The following is a 26122-nucleotide window of genomic DNA, read 5'->3' as shown; positions in this document are numbered from 1 at the left end:
ACAGGGCTGCGTGATGTGGAAGGCAGATGTGGGAGTGATGTGTCTACTAGCCAAGGCATGGTGAGGATTGACTGGAGCTTCCAGGAGCTAGGAAGTAGCAAGGAGTAAATTGCCCTCTGGGGTCTCCTGAAAGAACCAAGCGGCACCTTGATTTCAGACTTCCAGCTTCCAGAGCTGGGAGAGAATTAAGCTCTGCTGTTTAAGCTACCAAGTTTGTAGTAATTGGTTACAGAAGTGTTTGGAAGGCAACTCACCAAACAAGACATGAGAGATCATGGTTGTATCCCTGTCCTACTACCACCCCATCCTCAAAGGGTTTTCTTATGATTGCACTGTGATAAAATACATATAGTGTATATAAAATTTACCACGTCAACCAGTTTTCAATATGCAGGCATATGCATTCATGATGTTGTGCAACCATCACCTCTGTCCAGTTCCAGAACCTTACCATATTCCCAGGAACTCTGCGTCCAGCAAACACCAACTCCCCACCTCTCTCCCCCGTCCCTGGAAACCGCAATAAGACTTCTGTCACTGTGAATTTGACCACTCTGAGGATCTCATATAAATAGAATCAACTATTCTTCCCTTTTGGGTCTGGCTTCTTTCATTTAGCAAAACGTCCTCAGAGTCCTCCCGTATGGTGGCTTGTGTCAGTACTTCATTCCTTTATACAGCTGAGTAATATTCCACCGTGTGGCGGGACAAGTTGTGTTTATCCATCCTTCCACCAACAGACACTTGGGTCACTTCTATTTTTGGTTACTGTAAATAAAGCTGCGGTGAACAAGGGTATAGGCACACCTCCACATTCTGAAAATATTCTATGTCTCCTTGTCACATCTTTCGGCTCCATCTCTTTTTTCCTTCTGGCTGGACTGTTCCTAGACCTGCGTCCCTCTCACCTTTCTACAATCACCCTCTTTGCGTTTTCTCCTTCCACGAATGCCCTCTCCAGGATAGCTCTTGACAGCAAGGACTGCAAAGCTTCCGTGTCAATGCTAAGTGGGACTTGGGGGCAGAATCCAGTGGTCTAGCATGGGGTGGAGACAGGGAGGTGGGGCCAGAGGACTCTGCAGGTGCTGTGTTTGCACAACAAAGGTAATGTTTTTACTTAAATGGCAGATCAATAAAAACAACCAAGTCTTCGAAAAGGAGTCATTTTTCACATTTTACAAAAGACTGAGTGTCTGTCAATCAGGGCTACCAAAGAATATTATCACTGCTTTTCTAATGGTGTGTATGGGAAGTTTAAGCTCAGTGCTTTGTCTCCATCCTTGGTTTGTATCCTAAGTTAAAGATAATCATACAATTTATCACCCAATAAATTCTGGTGCCTGTGAGAGTAGAAGGAGAGAGATAAAGTTACCTCAGGACAACTGGCTCAAACTGGGGGTTATCAGGGCAAAGAGATGTGGGGTCACCTGCTCCCAGGCCCAGACCCTCTGATCACAGGCCACACGCAGCATCTTACTAACTCCCACCTGGGAATTCACCACGAGCAGATATCACCTCCAAATGCATATTTTGTGATGTAAATTTCCAAGCTACCAAATAGCATGGAATATACAGTGTGCCCAAGCTAAACATGAAAAATGTGGTAATTATTCTACTTATTCATTCTTTGGTTATTTTTCCTGAAAATTACAGAGCTCACTAATGTGAACCAACATGTCTAAAAAATAAATTTTAAAAAATTGTTAACTATATCAGAATCAAAAATTGTTTTATTAGCCTATTGTGTATTTTGCTACTTTTGATACTTTTATTTTGGGAAAAGCTTGTTTTTGCTGGCCTGAAGGGCGACCTCATAGAAATAGCACAAGTGTTCTCTGCTAGGAATAGCAAGCACTTACCTCTTCTATTTATTTATACTGCTTTTTCCCCCTTCAACAATTGCTGTTCTCTATAATTTAAATGTCTGCAAAAATAGCAGTTATGTAAACATTAATGCATAAAAAACTATCATTTCAACATAGCCTGAAAATCCTGGAAGCTGAGCATTAAGGAATTATGAGATTTTTCCCTCTAAGCAAGGGGAGGGGAACTCAGAAGCTTTTTATCCCTAAAACGTACCTTTCAAAGCTTTTCAAGTTCAACTTGTTAAGCAGGTGTGAATTGCCATTAGTACTGATTCTAGAACATGCTCATTTTCCGTCTCTCTCTGATCAGATGCACTTTTCTTTACGTGTGGCAGACTTAACTATTCTATTTCTGTATTTCCTGCTTTTCCAGTATTAAGTGAGGCGCCTTCCCTTCCCTTTCAACACAGATTCTCCTTTGACAACCACAACATACTCAATACATGCATCTGAGCAAGGCTGGCTTTGACAAAAACTACTGGATTATCCCATTGGCTTCTATGAATTCATCAATCCATGTCCACAGTGAGTATAAATTCTTTTCTATCAAAGCTCAGGATTATGGTAACTTTACAAAAAGTATTGGTCTTACAGAAGATAAAGGTAAATGGAGAAGTTGGGGTGAGGTAGTAGAGAAACTTAACAAAAGCCAAAGCACAGACAAGCTCTTCACCTGTGGGTTTCAGGACCCCTAGCCTGGGGGAGAGATGTTTGCCAAGTCTGCTGAAATTGAGAATCATCAACGGCCCACACTGTGGCCTTACACCAGAGCGTTTTTGTCTCTGATAGCCTTGGACTTAGCTAGAATCTACAAATTCCTCCAATGCGAGTCTTCGGAAATTTTCAGAGGCTCTCATCTTTACCCGCGACCCCAGGATGCACTTGAAGAATTGTTCATGTTCTGTGGGATGAACCTACATGACTTAGCCCATGGTCCCTGGTGGCTCTAACAGGGATGGAGAAACGTTCACTCCATCCGCCCTCATTGAGATCCTGCCACGTGTAAGATCCTGCACCCTAAAGAATGTGCTGTCACACGGGGAGGAAGACTTGGCAACAGTGACCACAGACCCTAACAACGGAGAGAACAGTGAGGCCACACACAGAATGTCAGGCACCCACTAGGTGGGAGCTGGTTTTGGCCAGCGAGGGTGGAGAGAGCTTTACGGAACTCCCCTCTGACATGCAGGTGAGCACCCACAGGCAGGAAGCAAGCTCCTGCCCCAGCCAAATGAGCCATCACCTTGACTTTCAACTTCCTGGCCTCCAGAACTGAGAGAAAATACATCTCTGTTATGTCAATACCCATTTACGGTGTTTTGGTGGGCATCCCAAGCATGCTAAGATGGCGGGGTTATTTTGTTAAAGCTATTTTGTAATGGATGACAGTGAATTTGGGAAGCAAAGTTGCTTGGCAGCTGAAATGCTTCGTCACGGGAACAAAGGTCTTTCTCAAAGTCACAAGAGATCGCACTGTTTATCGGCTTGGAGAGTCCTCTGCAGGAAGAATGAACGTCCTAATGGGCAGCACCAACATGTTGAATCATCAAGTGGATGCCTGAGAAGTATGGTTCAATGAATGAATGAAAATACATATAACTGACAGCATCTCATGTTCCTTGGAACACAGGTAATTTTCAATAGACAGTAAAGGGGGAACGTTAGCAGGTATTGGATTAAACTACGTAAAATTGCCATCTTGGGAAGCAAAGCTGAGCTCACAAGAGCCATCTCAATGGCTTAACCTAATACTACATAGTGATGTTGCTGTAATTAGATTCTTAGCATAAGAGTTTTATATAATTTACCACATTTCATAGTGTTAGAAAAATAAGCTATTAGCTGAGCACAAATTAGTCCTTAGAGTAGCTTTTTAGAATTTAATTGTTTTTTAAGATTGTGATAAATCAGATCACTAGTAATAAAGCTGATAATTATGGAATTAACAGAATTTGATCTTTGGCTATATTTCAGGGAATAATTCCTCATAAAAGAAAATTAAATGTTACTTGAGTTAAAGTGTTTAATTTTCAAGGTTATTGCCTTGTAATTGATTTCTCTTTAAGAGGAAATTAAACAGAATTTATATTAAAAGTAAGCAATCATATTTTTATGTCAGTGGGAAAAAATATTTGTTGTTTTAAATAACCACAAAATCATGAAGTTACATCCTTTGTGGAAGATGGGTCCCAAGTCAGGGTTTTAAACTCTATTTGCTGTCTCTCTTAATACAAGATATTTTGGGAATATATTGCAATTTTCACCACAAAAACATTATTTCTTTCCCTAACTGGAAATTCATAAAAAAACTACTTTTTTCAGTGTATTGGGAGAATAAGGCTCTGAGCCAATAGACTGTAACTCAGTCCTTAAGAAAATATTTTATACACACGTACATACCAGCATGTGCACATATACACACACATGACACATACACACTGGCACACACAGAGGTGCACAAACTCTGGTGCATATGCACTTAGCAGCAACAAGCACTAGAACACTCTGATAGCTATTTTTTTAAAGGATTTATTTTATTTATTTGAAATACAGAGTTTCAGAGAGAGAGACAGAGAGAGAGGTCTTCCATCTGCTGGTTCACTCCCCAGATGGCTACAACGGCCAGAGCTGCACCAATCCGAAGCCAGGAGCCAGGAGATTCTTCCGGGTCTCCCACACGGGTGCAGGGGCCCAAGGACTTGGGCCGTCTTCTATTGCTTTCCCAGGCCATAGCAGAGAGCTGGATGGGAAGAGGAGCAGCTGGGACTTGAACCGGCACCCATATGAGATGCCTTCAGGCCAGGACTTTAACCTGCTGCGCCACAGCACCGGCCCCATCTGATAGCTATTTTTTTTTTTATTTGACAGGTGGAGTTACAGACAGTGTGAGAGAGAGACAGACAGAAAGGTCTTCCTTCCGTTGGTTCACCCCAAAAATGGCCACCATGGCCAGCACTGTGCTGATCTGAAGCCAGGAGCCAGGTGCTTCCTCCTGGTCTCCAATGCGGGTGCAGGGGCCCAAGCACTTGGGCCACCCTCCACTGCCCTCCAGGGCCACAGCAGAGAGCTGGACTGGAAGAGGAGCAGCCAGGACTAGAATTTGGCACCCATACTGGACGCCGGCACTGCAGGCAAAGGATTAACCAAGTGAGCCATGGCGCCAGCCCCTGATAGCTATTTTTAAAAAGACTTATATTATTTATTGGAAAGCAGAGTGGCAGAGATAGAAAGAAAGAAAGAAAGGAAAAGAAGGAGAGGGGGGTGGCGGGGGGAGAGCCAGCTTCCAACTGCTGGTTCACTTCCCAAATGCCTGCAACAGCCAGGAGTGGACAAGACCAAAGTCAAGAATCAGATACTCCATCTAAGTCTCCTATGTGCACGTCAGGGGCCCAAGCACTTGGGCCATTTTCAGCTGCCTTCCCGGCCTCATTAGCAGGGAGCTGGATCAGAAGCAGAGCAGCGGGGACATGAAGCAGTGCTCCCTTGTGGGATGTTGGCATCATAAGTACCACAATACTGGCCCCAACTAATTTTTTTTTTTGAATAGTGTAAAAAATCCAGTCAACACAAATACTTGAGTTACCGAGGCTTCCTTAAGAATTTGATTTAATTTTTATTGTTTTAAGGGGGCCAGCACTGTGGTATAGTAGGCTAAATCTCTGCCCACGGTGCTGGCAAGGTATATGGTACTGATTTGTGTCCCAGTTGCTCCTCTTCTGATCCAGCTCCCTGCTGATGCATCTGGGAAAGCAGAGGAAGATGGCCCAAGTGCTTTGGCCGGCACCCACGTGGGAGGCCAGGAAGAAGCTCCTGGCTGCTGGCTTCAGATTGGCCTACGTGTAGCAGTTGTGGCCATTTGGAGAGTGAACCAATGGGTGGAGGACCTTTCTCTCTGTCTGTAAACCTGCCTCTCAAAGAAATAAATACAATCTTTAAAAAATATTGTTTTAAAATAGGTGCTAGGTGCAGATGATAAAGCAGGACAGAGAAGGCCCCAGAGGGTGTATTGCAAGCATCGTGTCGTGTCAGTCTGGGAAGCCCCTGACACCTCCCAGCTCCTGCTCCAGCATTAACTCCTGTTGAGGGCTTGGAGAGGCACCCACTCCATCCCACACCAGCTCAGCAGCCACCACTGCACCGCACAGCAGAAATGCAATGCAACCCAAGTGTGCAAGTGCACATAGCTCGTAGCCACATTTTAAAAGTAGAAAGAAGTCTAATTAAATTTCATATTTCCTTGGACCTGACAAAGGTGAGATGCTCTTTTAACAAGCATATCCAAGTATTAATGAGACACTTTGCATTCTTTTTCCCAAATAAGACCTGGAAATCCCACGTGTAGTAAACACTTGGAGCACATATGGATTCAGACCAGCCACATTCCAAAAGTGCTCACTACACTGGCAGCACGGTGGAGTTCTGTGACGTATAAGGACCCTTTTTGTCAAAGAAAAAAAATTGCTTTTTAAAACAATGCTCCGATGTAATATACATTGTTCTTCCTCTTCTGTTCAACACTGTTGGAGTTAGATGCACATGCGTACCCCCACTACAGAAAGTAGGAAGTACAAAGGAAAACTTTACATCATCTATAGTCCTAAAAAGAACATAAACCATGTTGCACCTCCCGGAATAAGTGGGAAGTACACATAAATTTTAATCATAAACTCATAGTTCCTCATTAAGCTGTGCACCTTACATATATGTGGTGTTTGAATGTCAACTGTTCATCAACAATGGATAAAAAAGAATAATTAAAACCATGACTTCCCAAATAAATAAATAAATAAACCCTCACATGTCTAAGAGGGCTCCTCCAAGTGTCATTCAGTCACAAATTCTTATTGAGAGGGAAGGGCTTCAGTAACCAAGAATAAATGGGTCTTTTTTTTTGAAATGTGAAACCTGTCTCGCTCTAGTTTCATCCCATCCACACAGAGAGCCAACGGGGTTATTGTCAACAACTGCTTCTTGTTTGGGGTTTATTGTTTTATTTCAGCTGGGGTAGGAGCTGTGTAGCACTCTTGATTGAATAACATGCTTTGCCTTTGGAAATCGGGGTAAGCAGGCTGATTCTTTGCCTGGAGCCAACTTAGGCCTCCATACAGCTGTGTTTGGATATGTAGAAATGGTACAGAAATTTGGAAAATTACCACGTAAAATTATTGTTTATCTTTTCTTCTCAGGGGAACAAAGTTTTGAATAAGCTTTTCATTGACGAATAAAAAATCTCAGTGTCTAGTTAACTATGAAGTATGCATTATAAAATCACGCGATCCGGTGCCATGGAAAGCAACTGGGCACAGGTTCAGGAATGTTCCATGTCAGTCCTCACTCTAACCCAGGCAAACTTCAAGTGTGATCCAGAGGAACCAGTGTAACCCAGGGCCACAACTGTGCTGTGGGATAGGAGGTGGGACACAGGGCGCACACACCCACAACAACCCCCGCGTTCCTCTTGCCACCCATGAGGGCAATATTCTTAAGTCTTTGCTTTCAAAATAACTATGTCTAATCTTAGCTAAAAGAAAAATGTATTATTCACAAAAAAGTACCAGTGTACTTCCAAAAGCTCGCAAAATTACCAAGTATTTTGATGCAAAACGTGTGAAATCCTTGCACACAGAGGCTCATCAAAAAGTTCACAGGAAATATCTTGTAAAGAAATGATGCCTTGGATTTCCAAATTTTGGGGCACCAAATAAAAACTTATCCTTAATAGCATTTTTCTATGAACTTTCTAATGCTCATACTACTGGATACGAGTTTTCTAACAGCCCAACGTGGTTACCGCAGGGGTAGGCAAGACTGGCTTCCAGGGCCAACCGTTTCTGTAGGGCTCCTTCGCTCCAAAGAGCTTTAACACTTGTCAATGATTGGGGAAAAAAATCAGAAGGAGCAGAATTCATGACGTGTGAAAACGACATGAAATTCAAATATCAGTGCCCATAAATAAAGTTTCACAGGAACGCAGTCTCACTGGCCTCTACACAGCAGTCAACGTAACGAGTTGTAACCCAGACCATAGGGCCCACAGAGTAGAAAATATTTACTATCTGACCCTTTAGCCAAAAGTTTGCTGCCTCTTGATTTATGATATTTGAAAACCAACATACAGAAAAAATAGGTAATGTTTATTAAGGTGCTTAGAATGTGCCAAGCTTGCAAGAAGTGACACAGTTGATTTTTATTTTAATATGACCACTCATTGAAGTAGGTAGTAGTGTCAGCCCCAATTTTGCAAATGAGGAAATTCAGGCTTGCCTGTGCCACGCTCCCTTAGGCCCTCTACATGACCGCAGAGAAGTGGTAGGACCAGGCTTTGAGTTGGGTTCAGCTGGCACAGAGCCGGCCTTTAACCTCTGCCTGAGGCCGTCCACCTTCCTCCGCCGGCACCCAGCAGCATGGATGGTTTCAGCAGTGCCGAAAGGGGCAGTCTGCATCCGGGATTTTTATGCCAACAAAGTTGTGGATGCCTCTGACACTAAGAACATAAAATGACTGAATCCACTTAAATCTACCTACTCTATGGAGTGAGCAGCAATGTGAAAATTTAAAGTCATAGTCTCATGATAGCAAACAAGGCATTACCATGTTGCAGAAGCAGAGTCATTTATATAACGCTGCCAACTGCCAACCCAGAGACTACTGTCTATTTCTGTGAAATTGTCTCTGGAGTCGAGAAAAAAAAAATAAAGACAACATACTAAGTGTTTCATGGAACAAATGTGAGAATATAGACTCTCAAAATTTGGTGTAAAATATTGTCTCATGAGAAATCATGTTGGGGCCAGCACTGTCGCATAGTGGGCTAAGCCTCCATCTGAGGCACTGGCATCCCTTATGGGCTGGGGTTCACGTCCCGGCTGCTCCTCTTTTAATCCAGCTCTCTGCTATGGCATGGAAGAGCAGTGGAAGATGGCCCAAGAGCTTGGGCCCCTGCACCTGTATGGGAGACACAGAAGAAGCTCCTGGTCCCTGGCTTCAGATTGGCCCAGCTCCGGCCATTGCAGCCATTCGGGGAGTGAACCAGCAGATGGAAGACCTTTTCCTTTGTCTGTCCCATTCCGTGTCTGTAACTCTGCCTCTCGAATAATAAAATCTTTTTAAGAAAATGAAAAATCATAACAAGCTTGTCTCTTCAACATAATTATTTGACAAAATTAAGGACTCCTATTTGAGTCCTTTATTTCTTTTAGTTTTCAACTTTCTGCCCTGTGGAATCCTGAACTCTGGGAACCCCTGGTTTACATGCTCTTTTGACCCAGTGATTCAGTTTCTAGGAAGTTGTCCTCTGGAAACCATGTGCGACATAAGACACAATTTATAAACAAAAATACACACTGCAGTGTAATTTGGACAAAGCAAAGTTACAAAACAAAAATCACTCAGGACTTGAATCACAGCATGGTCATATGAAAAAAAAAAAAAAACAAGTGGCCGTTGCAAAGCTCTTAAGCAATGCATCTAGTGGCACGGGAAATGCTCAAAATATAACAGTAAGGGAAAAAAGCAGCAAAACTCGGTTAAAAAACAGGAGTGCAGCTTTATATAAACTAAAAGCAAGACGTGTCTTATTAAATGTACAATTAGGCATTTGTATCATCATATTCTTCCACTGTACTCATTTCTCTCGGACTGGCCTTGTCCCTGGAGATCCACACTGGCACGTGGAATCTGCTACCCTGCTCTCTTCCCTACTGCTCGCCCTTCTGTTGACCTCACTCCCGGATCCTAGGAGAGCACTACCCATTTGCTCTTTCCTGCAGAGTCCTGCTTAGGTTACCAGTGTAGCAAAGCTCGTGACCTGACCTGACCTGTTGCTGGTTTCTTTGTGACCCCTCCCCAACTGCACAAGGCATCTACTGATGCTGCTGTCACCCATCACAGTTCTCCCACGCTCTTCCAGAGAGACCATCTTCTATGTGTGCGTGTTAATTGCCCACTTTTCTTCTGCTGGCTTCCTATGAGTGGCATTAGTCAGAAAAATCATTCAAACTCTTCATCTACCCAGATTAACACTTAATAGGTTCTGATTTATCTTGTCCACTCCTTACTGAAGCGAGATCTCAGTGGACTCAGTGTTTGTTGACAGGGGGACGAGGCCCTTGTCCCTTGCTTCTTTGCTGCCCATGTCGGGGTGGTCTACCTGTCTCAGAGCACAGTGGTAGCATTGGTTGACTGTGAGTTCCCTGCCAGGCATCCTGTTGAACTGCAGTGGGGTCGCCCTCTGTGGTGTCACGGTTTCTGCCATCACCTTCCAACAGGGACAACAGATTCCATAGGCTTCAAAGTCACCAGGCCTCTTGGTGTCCCTTGTAAACCTCCCCACCCGTGCCCACTGTTATGGGTGGAGTTGTGCCCCCAGAAACTCATGTTGAGGCCAGAATGTGATTCGATTTGAAAATAGGGGGCCGGCGCCGCGGCTCAACAGGCTAATCCTCCGCCTTGCAGCGCCAGCACACCAGGTTCTAGTCCCAGTCGGGGCGCCGGATTCTGTCCCGGTTGCCCCTCTTCCAGGCCAGCTCTCTGCTGTGGCCAGGGAGTGCAGTGGAGGATGGCCCAAGTGCTTGGGCCCTGCACCCCATGGGAGACCAGGATAAGCACCTGGCTCCTGGCTTCAGATCAGCGCGGTGCGCCAGCCGTGGCGGCCATTGGAGGGTGCACCAATGGCAAAAGAAGACCTTTCTCTCTGTCTCTCTCTCTCACTGTCCACTCTGCCTGTAAAAATAAAAATAAAAAGAAAAGAAAATAGGGCTGCAGATGTCACTGGTGATGATGAGGTCAGAGCAGAGTATGGTGGATCCTAATCCACTGGGATTGGTGTCTCCATAAAAAGAGGACTCTTGGACACAGACACCCACACAGGGAGAAGGCCATGTGAAGATGAAGGCGGAAATGGGCTGATACCTCAGCAAGGCCAGAAGAGCCAAGGGTCACCAGCATCCAGAAGCTGGAAGGAAATGAAACAGATTCCCCCTTCACAGCCTCGCAAGAAGCTAACCCCACCAGCATGCGGACCTTGGACTTCCGGCTTCTTCTCGAGATGTAGAAGAATAAATGTCTGTTAACGATGCCACCCAGTCTGTGACACTTCATACAGCTGCCCTCACAACTGGCCCTGTGGGAAGAGCAGACCTTATCACCCAAGGGCTCACCCTTGTCCAGATCCCATTAAGTCACCAACAGAACCAAGCAGTGTTAGAACTGTCCCGGCCGGCGCCGCGGCTCACTAGGCTAATCCTCCGCCTGCAGCGTCGGCACTCCAGGTTCTAGTCCCGGTCGGGGCACCAGATTCTGTCCCGGTTGCCCCTCTTCCAGTCCAGCTCTCTGCTGTGGTACGGGAAGGCAATGGAGGATGGTCCAAGTGCTTGGACCCTGCACCCGCATGGGAGACCAGGATAAGTACCTGGACCCTGACTTTGGATTGGTGCAGCTCACCAGTCGCAACGCACGGGCTGTGGTGGCCATTTGGGAGATGAACCAACAGAAGGAAGACCTTTCTCTCTGTCTCTCTCTCACTGTCTAACTCTTCCTGTCAAAAAAAAAAAAAAAAAAAAGAACTGTCCCCCTCTTCCTGGCTGTGCTGTTTCCCTACTTGGTGCATTGACCCTGCACTTGAGGGGCTTCCTGGGACACAAGGCTTTCAGTGCAAAATCCAAGAACATCTTATGCAAACTAGGACAAGCCATTTGCCAACACTCTCCTGGCATTCCCACACCTCCTTATGCATATGTTTTTTAATGTGCTTCTTCATAAACTTCTACTGGGGTGACCTGGACTGATCTGATCCCCACTAGGTCATAAGTTCCTTTATTCAGCACTTCCTATATAGTAGGGGCTTAGGTAATGTTTTTAAGTGAATGAGTGATAAGAAAACTGTCAATGCTCACCCAGGTCACCTATTCATAAGTGCATCTGCCTATTCATTTACTCCACATTCATCCACTGCCTGCTGTGTGCAGGTCAAACGCATTCATGACCTCCTCAACCAAAGGAACTGTAGGCCTCAAGGTAACACTGCTCTGGAAGCATTCTCTGATGGACCTACTTTGTTTAAATACACACTGAGACTAAACCAGGATGGTTCAGCACACCCAACAAAGGAGTTTTCCAAGGATAAAAACTGGAAATTCAAGTCCCCTGGAAAAAGGGGCCTCTCTGAAGTGACTTGGTCATTGCTTCCTTTATTAAGAGCATCTTCCTGTCAGCAGCTGGTCTAAATTTTCCCTTTTAGGTGATAGCACAAAAGAAATTAATTTGGAGAATTCTTCCCTGAGAAATGACTGGCTGCATTGTGGAATACCTCTGTGTTAAGTCAGTAGTATCAGTCCAGTTCTCCAAGTTTCTTACAAACAAGGGAAAACCTCCAAAGAAGACTATCATTATGATCAATTCTTTAAAAAGTTTATTCTGATTTATATGTTACACATGTTTAATCTCTAAAAATAGGAAAATACAAATGATCAGAAACAAAGGTTACAAAAGGACCCATATGCCTATCACTCTTGCAACAGTTAAATGAACATCTTGGTGATATAGAACCTCCTCATAAGAATTAGTCCTATCTATCTGTATCGTACTGTTTGAATAATTCATGTTTTGTTATAAATAATTCTGCAGAGTTTATATTAACCAAATATGTTTGTATATCCTTATTTATTTCATTATAATAAATCCTTAAAAATGGGATTCTTGAGGTCAAATCATATTTTGAAATTCTTTAGGCTTAAGTGCTCCATACTTTCCCTAGTCTTTGAAGACAATAAAAATATTTACTAATATCAATCATGTTGTATGGACTTGTATGGCTATTTTGCATTCTTTTCTATTTTCACAATTCATTTGAAAAATAATTTCATTGAAGATCAAGAATTTTTTAGATGGCAAAATGTTTATTTTTAAGGGATTATGGCAATGGTATGGTATCTCAAGTCAGATACAAGAGTTCTTTCTCTCTTTACATTGTTTAGCAAAGAAAGAACTCGAAAACAAACTGGAGATAAGTTGAGCGAGTTAAAAGTACTAACAGTATTTTAGCTGTCTCACCGGAGAGACATTCCAAAATCTTGCAGCATAAGAAATACTTTGAAAGTCAGCCTTAAACTTAATCCCATAGGAGTGGGACTTGGCAAGCAAGTCAGCATCTTTCTGTAACTCTAAGAAGTTCACAGATTCCAGTAAGCTTCCATGCATTTTGCAATCCAGTCTCTACCCCATGAATCTTTCCCTCTTTTGAGTTTATGAAATTTCTGATTTACCTAAAACATCATACAAATCCTCTAACTGCTGTCTGTCCCTCAATCATAAAAGTGTCACTTCGATTTATAGTCTCCAAAAGTCAATAAGGCCTCTTCTCCCTGAGTCAGAGCAGAAAGATCTGGAATCACTTTATGAAATGTACCTAATAATAATACGATAACAACATGCCACGTTATCATAGCTCAAACCAAGCTGACACAGCCTGGTCAGTCCTTGGCTATCTTTGAAACAAAATCACATTCTTCAGGAAGTGGTGTTGGTAACTCAATAAGCAGCAGCTGTTCCTGGGTCTTTGAAAAAAAAAAAAAGTTTCATGGTTTGACCAGCATTCAGTACCCAGCCTTATGTCCCCTTACAACTGAGGGCCAATGTGAAAAGCTCCACTTTTTATAATGACTGGACTACCTCTGGACAAATAAATACATGGAGAAAAACTGCTCTCAATGTGAGGATCCTGTCTCGACTGAAATGTACTCTGTTCACATCCATTTCTCTGTAATGTTAATTTGCACTTATTACCCAGAAATTCCATACAGATCAAATGATTGCTGCATTCCTTCCAATCGTCATAATGAGTGTGCCATCCTTATACCATTTTAAAAGCTTTCTAAAGACCCTTTTAAAGTGAAAGGTGATATCACTGAATGTAATGTTTATTTACAAAGATAGAATGATCCCAGGCTTCCAGAATGCTCTGTCTAAATAACAACCCAGAACCGGGCACTGCATTTAATAGAAATCTGAGCCCATCAATTTTACATGATCCTACCAAGGAGAGTGTAGAATGCTAATGATGCTAATGAGAATTTGATGTTGACAGAAGATTCATTTATAAATAAAAATGGCCAGGAAGATTATTAAATCAGATGATGTTTTGTCAATTCCCATTCCACATTAGGTCTCACTACCAAGATGACCAACCGCATTTCAATAACAATAATAAATTGCAATTATGATTCTATGTTGTACTTATGTAGCATTTTTCATCGACAGACTTAAAACGATGTGTATGAAATTATGTTCAGACTTCTTGACAGCCTGGGCTTGAAGTATCTACTTCAAGGACTTGCCTACATCAGCACCGCCCTTAGATGATGCTGAAGTGGCCATAGCTGTATCTGCTCAGCAGTGATGTCTCATGTTGCACCCACGAAGATGACCTGGACAAGAGACTGTTGGAAAGGGCAGAGGTTGGCAGAATGGAGACCTGCTTCTGGTGTGACTCTCTCCTATGCCTAATTTGTCCCAAGGCATCTATGAAGCGAAGAACTGTAGACTCGCACAATGTCATTGCTGAAATGCGTACACTTCAGTCCTTAATTAAGATCAACAGAGGTCTTTCTATGTTTTAGGGGAAAAGACAGAGTAGTTGGCCCTGTTCTTAGTGATAGCTAGCTTTGGGGATAGAAATACAAATGGAATGACAATTCACAGACCTGTGTGCACTGGTCTGTATTCGGACAGTTATGATAGTCACAGACTCTACAGTGGTGTCACGGATTTCTGAATCATGTCAGCCTGCTGTACAATGCAGATTCTGCTGACGTCTGACCCAATTACTTACATCTCCCCTGCATGGAGGCTTCAAATAGTGGATGAGAGGTGAAGAAATAAAATGATGAGTGAGAGCTTCCCAGGTCAGATTTTGGTAATTTTTTTCCCTTAAGGGAGACAGAGACACCTTGAACAGGCTGACCGGACAGGAAGGAATACTCTGGGAGGAATGGAAATAAAGACACACACGGGGAAACAGTTGAAGAAAATGAAGAAAGAGAGCAGATGGACTGAAAGAAGACCTGCTCACTGCTACAGGGGTCTGGAGGCCACCATGTAGAAAGAGGTGGAGCCTGGTTGGTGCCACCCTGGGGAGGCAGAGCTAGGGCCAGTAGGAGGACACTGGCTAGGGCATGTTTCTGAGTCTAGTGACAAAGCAAACGTCATGACCGTCCATCCGAGTTGCCTTGCCAGGAACAAGAGAGAAGGGACAAGTGCGATCACTATGTACCCATCAATTTCACAGGTATTTCCTAAGCCCTGCTCCATGTTGGACACTGCACAAGAGGTCAGAAACACAACAAAGAGGCTAATAGTTTGATGGGAGAGGAAGGTAGGCATCCATGGAGAACTGCAATTCCAGAATATTCTGTGGGGGGCAGTGGGTGGATGGTGGGACTGACCAAGTGTAGAATGCAGAGGAGATTCCCTATGGAAGGAGCACCGGCAATAGGTTTAGTAGGCCAGGGAAGGGGCAGGGGCCACAGAGATCCAGGGAGGGTGGGAATCCAGAGAGAATTGCAAGGTTCCAGTGTGAGCAAATGTCAGAAACAGGAAGTGTGAGGCAAGCAGAGAGCACTTTGAGCTCAGGTTCAGGAACTGTGTCTTAGGCTCATTGAGAAGCCCTTAAAGGTATTTTCATTTTGAGAGGTGGAGGCTGGCGAGCTGTTCACATCTGTGCTTTGACAAAGTCACTTTGGCGGCAGACTGGAGGGTAGAGGGGGTGTGGTGGGTGGTCACACAGTGTACCCGAAGAGCGGCAGGGGTCGCAGAGTATACTCCTTGTGGGGGGGGGGGGTCATGGAGCGTTATTCAGGGAGGAGGTTGCAGAGCACGCTCCTGGGGGGGGGGGCGCAGAGGGTGCTCCTGGGGAGGGGGGGTCGCAGAGTGTGCTCCAGGGGAGGGGCTAGGTCGCAGAGGTCACAGGAGGCAGCCCTGAAGTTACTCAGCACTGGACCAAGCAAGCCAGTGTCTTGAGAAGTCTGCGCTGGGATTCCATGGACTTTGCTGTGTTCACTCACTGATTCAGTCAGCCTTCAATGTGTTAAATGCTATTTTGAAAGCAGAAATTAGATTTCATGTTGTTATCATCAGGACCCTAACTTAGCACCCTAATATGACTGTTGTGGTTGCCAAAGATATTTCCTTTTGACTTCAGGAACATGATTCTGTGTTTTTGGTTGTGTAAGGGTGATATAATTACTCCATGTAACCATATATTCCATCAGTTATCAAGATAAACATAAGGCATTTATCAAGACAATGTTTACTTATACCAATTATTGTCTTAAATACTTGCATTGCAGCCACAATTCAGAAAATAAATAAATTAACCTGAAAAATTAAGTTGTTGGAAACCCTGGAAAATTTATGAGGAAATAAAATGTTCTCATTTCCACATTTGCATCATTTCTTGTGATAACATATACCTAGCACATTAGTGAACCTTTCACATAGGGAAACATTAAAAATAAATAAGGCTTCTAAATGTTTATGGAACCGAATTTGGAGAAGTAAAGAAGGCATGTCTATAATTCAAAGTGTTTTCTCAAAGTATCCAGAAAACAATGACAGTGCTTCCCTAGGGCTGGTTGTTAAATCAATGTGAGTTAATTTTTTATTCCCTTTTTTTTCTACAAAAGATATATATGCAAAGCTATCGCTGTTTTTTTTAAAATTCTGTTTATAGTGGTTTATTTTGTGGTTTAACTTAGTGACTCACAACAAGCGAAGTAAGGGGGGATATTTATATCATACATGCTTATATAAACATGAACACATATATACACATAAGACTTTGTTGGGGGTATAAGGTGGGAGAAAGGACATCAAGAATCCCATCTAGAATCAGAAGAATGAGACGTGAACTTTTAAAAGCTAGGGTAGAACAGAGCAATAAATGGCGTCTGGTTTTACATGAGTTCTCCATGGCTTGAGTCCAGTTTGACATCTGATATTTTGATAAGCAAAAACAAACACATAAGCCAACAACAACACAAACACACACCACACACTGTCATGATTCTTCTGTCAGTTGTGCAATGAGGGTTCTAGTACCTAAGGAAAACAGACACATGAGCGTTTGGGCATGTCTCACCTCCATCCACACTGTGGGAAGAGACAGAAAGAAAACCTGGGAGGGCCCCCGTCTGCAAGGGGAAACTGAGCTCTTCCCTGGAGATCTCCAAATTGGGCACTCGAAGCATTCACTCACACATTCCTCATCCAATCAACAAATATCTCTTAGCACCTCACTGTGCCAGGTGCTGCTTCCATGTCCCGCCATGGGCTTCGCATTGAAGGAGGCTGATGGTACCAAGCCCACTGCACAGGCGGGGACAGAGGAGAATGAAAGGTGGAGGGGCTTTTCCCATGTAGAAGCAACAAAGTCAAAACTGCAGCCTGGTTCCCAGATTTCCCATCTAGATTTCATTGGCTTTGGCTTGGTTAAGAGCCATGATTCTCAACCAGGCCCACTTGGGCCCCATGGGGCCACAGAGTCTCACCCAGTGCACAGAGTTCCCCCACGACAAAGAATGGTCAGGCCCCAAGTGTCAGTGTGTTGCTGTTTAGAGGGGCCTCTGAGAAACCTGCCTGGATGACCCAGAATTTATTTTTGCCTATCGAGATAATAGGAAAAGGTTTTGAAAAACAAAAGGTGAATCTCTTCTAAACAGAGAATGACAAGCCCACTTGATCCTCTCCTCCATGATTCTAAATCTCAGGTCTCTTTTGACAGAGGAGATGCTTACTTCGCAAACAACATTTATTTTTAATTCTACTGTGTGGGTATCTGTTGCAGCCACAAGCAGTGGCACTGTCACCTGTCTGGGATGGCCTCTGTGTACGTGATGACAGAAGGCACAGAACAGCTTCTCACGGTCGAGTTGGGTGCTCGCTCCATCTGTGACTTCTCCAGTGAACTGCAGCCCTCATTTCCTGACGTGCACTCACACTGTGTTAGGAAGAACCTGTAGCTCCAGAATAGTGGATCTGGAGCAAAAATCAACATCCTTGGAGTCAAGTAACCTCTCTCTCTCTCTCCCTCCATGAGAAGTTTGTGTGTGCAGAGCAAGTGGGAGACTCTAGCCATGCCCAAGAAGATGTTCCCAGACTGGGGAAAATTCACTGTCTTTCTAGCACATCTTTTACTGCCAAATGTTTTTATCCCAACAGCCCTGGAGATAAACTGAGGCAAGACTTGACTGAACTGTACAAGAGGTACAGCACTTAGACATGATGACAGAATGGCCTATGTCTGCAGATATCAGATTGTCAATGTCCAGTCACCTCATTACATCATAAGTATAAACTCTGCCAAATGATGGTTTTAAATATCTTTTCTAGGGGGACAGCGCTATGGCTCACTTGGTTAATCTGCTGTCTGCGGTGCTGGCATCCCACATGGGCACTGGGTTCTAGTCTCAGTTGCTCCTCTTCCAGTCCAGCTCTCTGCTGTGACCCGGGAAGGCAGTGGAGGATGGCCCAAGTGCTTGGACCCCTGCACCCGCATGGGAGACCAGGAGACACCACCTGGCTCTTGGCTTCGGATCGGCTTAGCTCCGGCTGTAGCAGCCATTTAGGGGGTGAACCAATAGAAAGAAGACCTTTCTGTCTCTCTCTCTCTCACTGTCTAACTCTACCTGTCAAAAAAAATATCTTTTCTACCCAATGTTGACGAGGTGTCATAGGGGTGCTTTTGCTATAAACGTCCCTCATTTAAGTCCATCCTCCACTGCATCATTTTAGGTTATTCTTTCATGCAAATCCTGGCCAAGAACAACTGGCCTATCAATAATCACAACGGCAAGGAAGAACATAAACAAGGATAACTGGATTGCTTTCAAGGCATTCGGTCCAGTCTCCCTTAACAAAATGGAAAGCCTTAGTCATTTTGGGCCTCAAGAATTCATCTCAGTACTTCCACCAACACTGGACTCTATGTTCTTCAGAATCCAATGGAGTCTGAGAAGTAGATTTACATGGGACAGACGATGAGTGCGTTTGGTTCCTAACCTCATTCTCCCCCAGGGACATGGATGTGCGTATCTTTCCTTCTGAAGGTTGGGGACTTGTGTGTGAGCACACACAGATTTCAAGTGTTTCAAGTGACACTGCTCTGGGAAACTGACAGTGGTGTGGAGGGCTGAGCCAGATGTTTGAGATGAGTACAAGTGACAGAACAACAGAGGGTGAAAGTGTAGCCAAGACGAATTGGTTTACACTAAAGTAGCTCGTATTTAGGTATCATCCGTTACTCCCACGGTGGGATTCAAAGAGAAACAACTGGAGCTTGGACCAAATCCTGAGAGCCCGGAAGGAGAGGTGGAGCTCTGGGCTCATGCCATGCAAGGAGGGAGCGCTGGCATCTACCGGAAACAGCCAAAGGCCCCAGGAAGTTCAGGGCTGGCTCCAAGCCCTTTATAACTAAAGGTTTATCTAGACTTAGAAAGAAGATGATGTTATGGGATTTCAGAAATAACAGTGGTATCGTATGGAATTTAATCCCCCAAGCATTCACTGTGTACTCACAAGTCTCTCTTGAGCACCAGCTAGTGTTAGTTGAGTGCCTACAAGCATTTATTGAGCACCCAAAACTTCCTGCAAACCATTCTACGTATTGAGGACACAAAGGTGAAAATGCTCAACCCCTGTGGCCTCTCCCAGGAGCCTACATCCCACTGGGGACCCCCAGGTGTCAATACTGCATTACAGGGTGCTGCTGGGAGTCACAGCAAAGACTTAGGCAGAAAGACACAGCACAAACAAGGACCTTTGAACTCAACCAAAAAGAAGTGAGGTCTGAGTTCTCTGGGGCAATGACAGGTGACATGTGTAGGCTGGCTGGGATGAGCAGAGATAAGATGGTATAAAGACCAGAGTCAATTTTTCAATAATTAACAGAGGACCCTCCAGGAAGAACGTTGTGCAACGTGTGGCACGAATGAACTCAGATGCTGCCTCCAAGGAACTTTTATTTCTAAAAGCATGTATGTTTTTTAACTCCTTGAGGTCAGCAGCATGTGGAATGTACACTAATTGCCCTTCTGCAGAATTCACTGCCTTTAATACTCCTCCTGTGGATGAGCAGAAATCTCCTAAATGATAAAACAGTGACCCCAACAGATGTTTAGCTTAATGATATCCAGAAGCATAAGAGGAAACATCATGAACACAGAAAGGAAAAAAGTGAAATCTCACCATTAAAAATTAAAAATAGACACTTAAAATGTAGTGACTTTCTGTTTATTGTCTGATCACAAACCAGCATTTTACAAAGTGATACTGTCTAACCCTAGAAAGACTGGCTAACCTAAACACTAATATGTGGCAAATTGGACTCTGTGTTTCCACAGCTGGACTCCAAAGGAAAAGTAACAAAACCTGTATGCCCAAAGATGTTCACTTCAGCATTATTTACACTAACAAAAATATAGAAGCAAACTGAAATTCCAAAATTCATGGGAGAATTAAATCATGCTACATTTTTGCATGGACTATAGCATCATAAGGAATACCAACACTTTCATAACAAGAAGTTACAAAACTTCTTGCCACATGGAAACATTTTCAACAAAATGACTCCATAGAAGGGTAAGAAAATGGCACACATACTAAGATTTCGACCGCATAAAAACTTATTTATATATACAAGAGTCAGAAAAGAGCACACAAAAATATTAGCTAATATTCTATAAATGATTTTTGGTTATCTTGAGTGCTCAGACTTTCTCTTACTAATATTTCAACAGTGCTAATAAAATGGTAGACTTTTGATCATTTAAGAATGCAGCTTACTTAGCACCTCTTAAAAAGTATTGCGCATTCGCAGACCAGCATTTTAAGGTTAAAAAAAATGGGTAAGAACATAAAATTAAGAAAACAAAATCCATTCTGGAGGAGAAAGATCCATTGAAATTCTGCCCTGAGTGATCTGTGAACTGCCATTACAGTAGCTCACCTTATTTTTCAGTTTTAGCACAGTGGAGAAATGTGGCCACCCAAATTATCCGTGGAGTTTGCATCTGGAACTCAAAGCTCTTTGTTAGTGAAATAAAACCATCAAGAGGTGAAGTTGTGCTAAGGATTGATTCCATAGATTAGAACATTTCCACTAAACTGTTTGGCCTGTGAGGTGTCTAAGTAGATTAATTGAAGTAGAAATGCATTATTTATTATTTAACACTTAGTGAAAGCAGTCAGTGAGCCAGGTTTAATAATGATTTCTTTTAGACACTCCCCATGAATAAGAATCAGGTAGACATGATGCAATCATTATTTGAGAAGTTTATCTAGTTGCAAAATCCTAAGTTTTTGTAAAGAGGCAGTTAGCATGATGATATTCCCTCTTGGACATTGGAGAAGACGCGTCCTTTTGTTCGACATGGAAGCTCTAAGAATTAGACTTGTTTGGACAAGGAGAGGAGAGGATTCTATCCTTTTCCAGTCAGGGCCATGCATCTGATTCCTGCAGATAAATCCAAGACACAAGTGGCAGGAACACACAAACTTATCTCAACACCCCTAGTGGTGACTGGTAACTATTTTATTCATTCATTCATTCATTTATTAATAAGACAGAGAGATCTCCCAACCACTGATTCACTCTTCAAATGCCCACAACAGCCAAGGGTGGGTCAGGCTGAAGCCAAGGAGCTCAACTGAGGTCTTCCATGTGGGTGGAAGGACCTGACTCCTTGAGCCATCACCTGCAGTCTCCCAAGGTGTGCATTAGGAGGAGGCTGGAATCAGAAGTGGAGGCAACACTAGAACTCGGCACCCTGACACGGGATGTGGGCATGGCAAGCCACATCTTAACCACCACACAAAACAGGTTTCTGTACTAATTGTTCTAGAATTAGCAGAAGACTTGCTTTCCTATTACAGGTGCTGAATTGCTGGAAACTAAAGTTTACAACATCTGACCCATCCCTAGCCATGTCAGGTAAAGCTAATCTTCTTCCTGGTCAGGATCCTTGTTTCCGTGGTGCCTCCTGACCCCACGGGGAGGCGGGCTCTACCTGTTGCCTGAGTTATATCATCTTTCAGGAGTTACTTAGCTTCCTGTAGACCAACCTAAGAGTCTTCTTTTCTTAACAGATGCCATCTTTGACCGGAGAACCACAGACCTGTGGCTTCTTTCTGGCTTGGAGGGATTGAGTAGAGGATGCAAATGATTGGCCCTCCCCCTCGCTTTCACCTTCAAGGATGACCACATCATTTGCTGACATAGTAGGAAGTCTGAAGCTTCCAGTTACATGATGTGGGGCAAAGTACTTAACCTTTCTGCTGTTCGCCCTCTTTATTACAAATGACATCTGTGACAGAGAAGTGCTACTGGGATTAAAGGCAGAAGACAAGGCAAGTGCATTCTCTCATGGCAGATACACAATTAGCACCCAATGTAAGTTGAGAACTCTCCCTCCCTCCATCCCTCCCTCCCTTCTTCCTTCCCTCTTTCTCTAACTCTGCCTATCAAATCAATAAATCTTAAAAAAAAAAAAAAAAGGAAAACTAGAGGCACAATGTACTACAGATTTCTAGGAGGCATTCAACCTACAAAATTGAAACTTCACCTATTGCACAGCAACTCTGTGTTTCTGCCTCCCTGGAGTCCCTGGAACCACAACTCAACTCCCTGCTTCTGTACGTTTGACTTTTTTTAAATGCCTCATGCAATACTCATCTGTCATTCCTGGCTTGTTTCACTTAGCAAAATGCGCTCCAGGTTCATCCATGCTTCAGCATATTTCAGGATGTCCTTCTTCTTTCAGGCCAAATAATATTCCTGTACCACGTGTTCTTTATCCATTCACCCATCAGTGAGTGTTTAGAGTGTTGTCACTTCTGGGCTCATGTGACTGGTGCTGTAATGCATGTGGGAGTGCAAATGTCTCTTCTAGATTCTGATTTCAACTCTTTTGCATAAACCCAGAAGTGGGATTGCCAGATCATATAGCAGCTCCATTTTCATTTTTTTTTATTCCTTACAGACATCTCCAATGCTGGTTTCTAATTTCAAATTTCTTCACTCATAGCATAGATTTTAGCAGCTACCCTCTCCCAGTGCCAGCCAAATTTCTGTTGTTTTTCTAACAGTTTCTAAGTGTTTTGTTGACAAACATCCTTTTTCTTTGTTGATGGCTGGAGTTGAAATTACTATGTAACCACCAACAGTGGCAACAAGGGGAAAGACAGCTGACCTCCAAATGGTTAACCCCGAACGTGAGTGGGAGCAAGAAAGAAAGAATTGTTTCACAGAGCACAGTTTATAAACAATAGATTTCCAAACAGACCAGAACAACAAGAAAGTCAAGTTTGGAATTCCCATGATTTCAATGTTTATTTACTTTACTGTTTTGGTTGTATTATTATATAAGTGACAAGTAGTCTATTTTTATGTACATAGATTCAATGTTTAACTTTTATCAAAATTCAGATTTGTTCTTTAATCAAGTCATAAGATTTAGCACAGTGTAACAAATACAAGGGCATTTCAAAGATTTCCGAGAAAAAAAAAAAAAAACAAAATTAAAATTAAGCTAATTTTGGTGTAAAAACAAATTGTGAAATCCATGCATAGCTTTTTCATAAAGCACATTTTCCAAGAACTTTTTGAATATCTCTCCTATACATCCCTAATAGGCACATTGAAGCTGAATGTTTGCAGGAATAGTTGCTTATGATTACAATCAGTGGCTTAAACTATTCAACTTCCAAAGACAAGAGATTTAAAATGTAACTCTATCATGCCATATAAGCCTTCATGTGAAATTCACTCATTAATCATTCAAAAGCCTTTCTGTGACATGATTTAATAATTTGTTCTTAAGGCGTTCCTCTGTACAATACATTTTCTGTTCCTACTTCTTGGCGGCTTCAAATTGGACTCAACAGCTATCAGCATTTCAGTTGCTCCTTCTTACCTATGGAGGAAACATTCCAAGACTCCCAGGGAGGCCCAAAGCTATGGTTTGTACCAAGCCCTGTATGTATTTACTACATTTTTTCCTATAATGTAATCTATGATAAAGCTTCACTTATAAGCGAGGTACAGTATGGGATTAAGAGCAATAACTACTAGTAAAATAGATTAATGAAATATAGATATAATACAAAATATATGAAATTTATAATATACATGAAATATAATACATGAAATATATGAAAATATAAAATATGGATATAATATAAAATAGAATAATTAAATATAATGAAAACAATATATTGCAGCAAAAGTTATGTGATTGTGGTCTTAGCGTCAAGACTAATAAGAATATTTTTGTTTAGAAACAGAAAGCAAAACCTTGGGTAAGAGCAGACTACTGTGTATTTGCAGTTGGGAAGGGGTCCATCCTGACTTAACATTCAGTGCAAACAGATGCAGACCACTTCCTACAGAGTAATGGCAAGAGAGTGGGCCTGGGAACGCAGTCCCACCGCCCAGTTCCAGCTCTGCTCCCTCTCCCCAGCCCACTGTGTCATCTCTGCTGGTGGATCACCACGCATTCCTCCCTGGAGCTACAGTGCCCAGCCAAAAGGATCTCTGTGCGTCCTCCTCACACCAACATTCTGCTATTTCAAGTCTTTCTCACTTCCTTGGACTTTCCTATGTAAGGAAGCTTGCAATTCTTACACCTCTGGTGACTGATGCCATAAAAAAATCTATAATCTTTGACAATGATTTTTTTTTGTTGTTTTTTATCATGCATAAAACCACTTAGGTTCAGAAAGGAAGCATTTGTAAGTCATTTTGTGGTGGGTTGGTGAAAATATTTGAATAGGACTCAATGTGAAACACGGGGTTTGCCACATAAATTAGGGACTCCTATCCCTAATCAGTGAATTTTCTTCTATTGCAAAACACAGTCAATATCAAAAGGTGATCAGCTTATAGAACTTTTATTAAACACTTTTCCCATAGGCTGTTGCAACTCGTGCACTTAAAACTCTAAATGCTGTGTTCTCACTCACGTCCCCTGGGTATGCATTGGGAGGTCTCTGAAGGTCAGGTGGCAATTACAGCTTTTGGAAGATCTGTTCCCGGAAGTAAATGATGGCAGGGCAGTGGAATGATGAGGAAGATGAGGGAAAAACAGCAGCCACAAAAACAAAAGGTCAGAATGTTTACTGTGCTTTTGTTAAATTTAAGGAAGTCTTACAACTCTTCCAAAAGACCAGATTTGCTGAAAGTATCTTAAATTAAATTAAGTATCTTAAATGGTCTGCTTTCTATGCTTAAAGAATAAAGGAATGGGCTGGTGCCGCAGCTCAATAGGCTAATCCTCCGCCTGTAGCACCAGCACACCGGGTTCTAGTCTTGGTCGGGGCGCTGGATTCTGTCCCAGTTGCCCCTCTTCCAGCCCAGCTCTCTGCTGTGGCCAGGGAGTGCAGTGGAGGATGGCCCAAGTGCTTGGGCCCTGCACCCCATGGGAGACCAGGATAAGTACCTGGCTCCTGGCTTTGGATCAGTGCGATGCGCTAGCCGCAGCATGCCAGACACGGCAGCCATTGGAGGGTGAACCAACGGCAAAAGGAAGACCTTTCTCTCTGTCTCTCTCTCTCTTTCTCTCACTGTCCACTCTGCCTGTCAAAAAAAAAAAAAAAAAGAATAAAGGAATGAAAACATATCTAATTCTCCAGCAGTAGGAACGAATTCTTGGAATTTCTGGGGTTGAAGGTGGTATATTAATAGCTCCATTAAGATGATATTATGGGACCAACTTGTCTAAGCACAAAAGTATTATAGGGCAGAGACTTGATTCCTAAGAAGCCCTAGATGTTGCACTCAAAAGAGTGTTGTGTTGTGTTGTTGTTTTTTTTTTTTTTTTTAAACCAATGACTATGTTGTATCAATGTCTTATTTTACTGTCTTCCCTGGAGGGGGTGAGGGATGAACGGGAGAGTAAGAGAAAGCCCACTGATGAGAAGGGATGACAATGAGGTAATTACACCAAGTGGTGGAGAAGTCCTTCTGGAACAGAAAAAGAGAGCTTCATAGTATCATCTATACCCTTGTTTATTCCCTGTTACTAAGGCCCCAAGCATAGACTAGAGTCATGTAATAAACCAGAATCTTACACACACACTTTCCGTATTTCTGAGAGAGGAATCATCGGGTGGCACACAGGGTGACTTCTCCTTTAGAACAGGGATAACTCTTTGGCTGAGGCCCTGGTCATTTTCAGTAGTCCTCACCAAGGGGCATAGAAAACCTGATG

At 43.0% G+C, this 26122-nt stretch overlaps 1 protein-coding gene and 1 long non-coding RNA gene across 3 annotated transcripts in view; one reads left to right on the top strand and one right to left on the bottom strand.

Moving 5' to 3' along the window:
* LOC149126897 (uncharacterized) overlaps window positions 1-26122 on the bottom strand; it is a 267581-nt gene that overhangs the window by 20849 nt on the left and 220610 nt on the right. The gene's annotated exons all lie outside the window — the stretch shown is intronic.
* LOC149126899 (uncharacterized) lies at window positions 3356-8987 on the top strand. The gene is made up of 2 exons (XR_016232060.1): window positions 3356-3495; window positions 8752-8987. It is a non-coding gene; the product is annotated as an uncharacterized LOC149126899 (long non-coding RNA).

Source organism: Oryctolagus cuniculus, chromosome 4 (assembly GCF_051225735.1).
Source record: "Oryctolagus cuniculus isolate XC-2025 breed Fujian yellow rabbit chromosome 4, ASM5122573v1, whole genome shotgun sequence".
Taxonomy (NCBI): domain Eukaryota; kingdom Metazoa; phylum Chordata; class Mammalia; order Lagomorpha; family Leporidae; genus Oryctolagus; species Oryctolagus cuniculus.
This window is presented reverse-complemented; position numbering and strand designations above follow the sequence as displayed.